Source organism: Helianthus annuus, chromosome 4, assembly GCF_002127325.2.
Source record: "Helianthus annuus cultivar XRQ/B chromosome 4, HanXRQr2.0-SUNRISE, whole genome shotgun sequence".
NCBI lineage: Eukaryota > Viridiplantae > Streptophyta > Magnoliopsida > Asterales > Asteraceae > Helianthus > Helianthus annuus.
The window spans coordinates 163,094,645-163,099,654 of NC_035436.2; the positions used below are offsets into that span (position 1 = coordinate 163,094,645).

The 5,010-nt window shown below is 39.7% G+C and overlaps 1 long non-coding RNA gene across 1 annotated transcript; it reads right to left on the reverse strand.

Moving 5' to 3' along the window:
- Window positions 1–478: 478 nt before the first annotated feature.
- Window positions 479–1,324, reverse strand: LOC110934876. Its single transcript, XR_002588699.2, has 2 exons — window positions 1,009–1,324; window positions 479–934 (listed from the first exon to the last, which is right to left on the reverse strand). It is a non-coding gene; the product is annotated as an uncharacterized LOC110934876 (long non-coding RNA).
- Window positions 1,325–5,010: the final 3,686 nt, after the last annotated feature.

Sequence of the window (5,010 nt, forward strand, 5' to 3'; positions counted from 1 at the left end):
TATATTGCATCTTGTATATTTTGCCAAAATATATGTATATGCCGTTTCGGCGTTCGTAATAAATATAAAAGTTATATTTATTTTATGAAAACTTCATCGAGTCGTTGCATGTTTAAAATAAATATATACTATATTTATTTTTATAAAAGCGAATTCATCTTGTTTGATATTTGGAATAAATATAAAAACTTTATATTTATTTTTACAAAATGAAATCATGTCATTTGATATTCGAAATAACATATAACTATATTTAAGCTTATATAAGAATCATCGCTTTTGTAACGTATCGTCAAAAGATATTATATGTTCGTATTCGTTTTTCCAAAAATTCAATAGTTTATAAAAAAACGCGTTGTATATTCCAGATTTTCTCGAAAAACGGGCAGAGTTTCCTCTGTTTTTTGGACGCCCCCGACAACCCCAGTTGTCGTTATTATATCAAAATTCAACAATCCAACACATAATATATACGAAATTTATCAAAATGCCAAATATGAATAATCAACTCACTAAATGCAGATTCGTTAGTCGGTTCGAGCTCGTTTGTCACGTTAGATAAAAATTATAAAAATAACATAACGAAACCACGGCTTTAACTATTACCCAAAACTCTCGTGTCGATTGCTGAAAGGGTTGACTGGGTTGACCAAGTCAACTGAGTTGACTTGCTTTGACTGCGTTAACCGAGTTGACTCGGGTTTGACCGAGTCGACCCGGGCCGAATCGCAAGACTTGATCTGCGAGCCCCATATGCGAATCTGAACTGAAACCAAAATCATTTACTGTTGCGAACCGGCTGACCCGAACACTGAGTTGACTCGGTTTGACCGAGTCAAACCGAACCGAGCCGCTTGACTGAGCTGCTGACCCGTTTTGAACCGTGCCGCGAGACCCGAACAAGACTCGAACCACTTCGGATCTGAATCAAGACCTGAGATGACAAAAGGAATCCGGACCAGACTCGAAACTGAGCACAATCTTAGTCAAAATTGAACCGAAACTTACTTGAACAACCCGAAACCGGTGAACTTTGCCGGATAAACACAATGTCCGGCGGTCAAAGGCACCGACCGCCGGTTCTTTCATTCTTCTCAGCTCTCTCTCTCTTTCATCTGCTGCCTATCGACACCATCCACTGCCACCTGTTATGGGTCCCGCATCCACCTCCGCCGCTGAACAAAACCACGCCGCCACCGTCGCCGCCGTGAGGATCCACCGCCACCGCCGCTCTCTCTTTCCTCCGAGTCTCTCTCTCTCCTCCCTGATAGCAGCCGCCGCACCACCACCGGCTCTGCCGGTTCTCTGTCGTTGATGCCGTGCCGCCACCACCATCAGCCGATAATCAGCACAGGGGGGGGTACGATCGGTGAAAAGGGAGTGGGTGTTGCAGGTGAAAGTCGCCGGAGAGAGGGGAGTCGCCGGCTCCATCGATTTACCGGTGGTCAGACGTCGACGAGGGAGAGAGGGACCGAGAGGTGTGTGTGTGGTTTGGGTGAGAAATTGATTTCTCTGTGTTTGTTTAGGTAATAGTGAGAGGGAGAGGGTATTTTATGTGTGTGTGTCATGAGTTCTTTATGTTTACTGAAAAAGAATCGAGAGAGAGGTGGGTAGTGAGGGTTGGTTGTGTGAAGTTTTAAGTGTGTGAAGACACACTGTGAATGGTTTGCACAATTGAGGGGATATGGATCCCTATTTATAAACTTGAATATGGTTTTTGTTTAGTGGTTAATATCACTATTTTCCATCAATCTATTATCCTTAAGTTCTTATGCTCCATACTTTAGAGACCAAAAATCTCTTAGAGATTTTGTAAAGATTTTCAGAGATTTGGTGAGATTTTGCAAATCTTTTGTAGAGATTTGGCAATATTTTGTACAGATCTTATAAGATCTTATATATTAGGTGTAGGTTTAGGCTTGTGGTTTTTGGGCTTGGGCACAGGGCCCACAAGTCCACCTAATGCGTAAGTGGCCCGTAATCCTTACGAAGCCTGATATCGTGACCCGAACTTCATAAGCATAAAATATTCGTGTAACCTCCATATTTGTTGGTGTCGTCAGTATTTCGTACGGTTTCAGTCTGTTGTCATTTGTTGTTTTGCAGATTCCACGCGAATCCTCATACGCGTACAGTATAGCTGAACAAACGTTTCTGGGCACTCCAAGGGCCTGGTTAAGTTAATTAGTGTGGTAAACACTATTCATTATCGTGTTAATCGCCAGTTAATCACGTAATTAAGGGCGTAAATTACCGGTTGTCACATAAATGTGTTTGGTGATTTTTCAATTTGATTCGATTCCGATTTCAAGCTCTAAATCGCTTTCTAGAAGGTTATACGCGCACCAATGCGTAAATATAACCAGTTTAATGCAACAAACACTTCGGAATAGTGAAATAGGCTTAACATACATTAAATAACCTCCACATAACTTAGAAATAAGTTTTGGATGGTTTGGTATGTTGAAATCAAGCTTGTTCGATCGCAGGGACTATTTGTGTCAAACTGCGAAACTATACCGATTTGTATAGTAACGAACATTCCGGAACTTGATCATAAGTTAAACATACCCTAAATAACCTTTAAATAGCGTAGAAATAGGCTTTGAGGGGTTTGATATGCTAAAATAAACTTTATTGATCAATAGGGACTAAAAGCGTCAAAAAGTGCACAAGTTTACATTTTCGCGCATATCTTACGTTCTAAATACATCCAGACATCCAAAAATTTATGTAAGCATTAAAACATTTTATTTTAGTGTTTGGCATAATAAAAATCCATTCATCGCTTGATTTGGATCGTTTTTGCATTCATTACGACTTCTGTCGTAATTAACCGAACAACACGACCGTACGACCAAACGAACCGACATTGGAGATATTTTTGAGCATGTTTTGAGTTCCCTATACTTTAACTTCATTTTAGAGCCTTGAAATGAGGTTAACGGGGCTTAGACGTGCCAAAAACGAGCCGAAATGCAAGATTCTCAAGTGAAGGGGCTAAACTGTAAACTTTTGAATGTTGCTGGTCTGCAGACCACATACGGTCCGTAAGGAGGAGACCATACGGTTTGTAAGGTAGCACCAGACCAGCAGAATGTGATTCCAGCTATTTCCAGCTCATTCCAGCTCTTGCACATGGTTTCTTTGATTCTCTGGGCCAATTTTGATGGTATTTAGATGCCCCTTGTATTTTAAACCATGTTCCCACATGGATGGTTGAGATTGAAGCTCGGTTTTCGATAAACGATCTTAACGTTTCAAGGAAATTTAAAAATACCCACCCCCACTTCCTCCCAAGGCACACTTGAATCTGATTTTGGCTCTCTAAGTTGAAGTTTGTGCTTCATACCTGAGAGTAAATCGGATCAAGAGCTTGCAGGGACCTTCTGTAAGTATTCTTTCATTCTTTTCATTTGTTTTTATTGTTAAAGTCAAACTGTGTTTGAATTTCTGCTTTGACCAGTTTATGGTCAATGCGAAGTTCGTTTGAACTTCATAACGTGAGCGTAATCACGATGGTTATAGTTCCTAGTGACTATACCTACTGATTACCACGTTATCTAGGCTCAGTGACGAGTCATAGCTTCGGCCAAAATGCGTATTCTCGCGTGTTTTGTAACCAAGCTACTTTTAGGTATCAAAACCCTTTGTTTTGATACCAAACCTGTTCTCTAACTTAACTAAACATGTTTTAGCATGTTTGGCTCGTCACTTTTAGTTTAGTGCTTGTGTAGAGTCGTAAGTCAAGCGGACTAAACACCCGCTTAGACTTTCGAACACGACCCGTTTGGTCGATCATTAGGATCCGACCAAACATATTTAGTGACCATAGTAGCATAGGGAATAACCTTCCAAGGTTATACCTTAACTTCACCGAGTTTAAGTAGTTGTATGACAAGTAGTTTATTTGCCTTAGGTAAATTACCAAAATGCCCTTTTCATACATAATTGGTAATTAAGCATATGTAACCTAAACTTTTGTCACATAACTGATTATGTAACATATTTAAACATGTTTTGGCATATAATACTTGTCATAGGACTAGTTAGACGTCTCGAACGCGCTTTGCGCGCATGACGCGTTAAAGTAGCGTAAGCTACCTTAATGGGTCGCGATGGGTCGAAAGCACTTAGGTTAGGTTTCTTTTAGGATGTAGGCTTTGTTAAACCATATCACATGAGTTCCAACACTCATTTGGTTTACAAGACCTCATTCTGTCCGATCGTCCGGTTTAGGCGTCTATTGTTTGACTAGTGGTTCGATTACTAGGTGCTACTTGATTCGTTTGGTTTGCTTGAGGTTGTTTGAAGTTCTATTTATTGAGGATACTTTGCACTACATGTGAGTACATAGTTCCCCTATTTTACTGTTTTCAACTGTTTTAGGCTGATTCATATGTACAAAATGATTTTCAAGGTTTAAACGATGGTTTTACAAAAACAATTAAGATGGTTTATACAAAACTAATAACGATTTCAATAAAGTGAACAAACTTGTTGGTTGTAGTTACATAACAAATGACATTCATTAGCATTGATCAAGCCGACCAGTATTAGGTTATGGTACCATAGGATCTGACAAATCCCGTTATTTTATTGCACCCATGGTTATGTGTGGGGGTTGTGGGTAACGACTGAATCTGATATTTGTTAACTTACCCTTTGGTGGTTTGTTAACTCGAGAAGCGAGAAGCGAGGTGGTCGAGTCACTAAGGTTTGAATGTTGTTAGCGGGACAACCATAAATAGTTTTTCACAAATTAAAACAAGGATGATTTAAACGATTTTAAACGAGTTAACGATTTTGAAACGATTTTAACGAGTTAAACGATTTGGGTAAACGATTGGTTTTTGGTTAGTGCTTAGATAACGGGACGGGTGTAATGTGATGAAAGCATGGTGGATACGCCGCTGTTACTTCCTATATATAAGTGTTTTCAACATATTACATACCGTGGCGTTATCTAGTTCACTTGGGTAAACGATTTTGAAACGATGTCACACAACG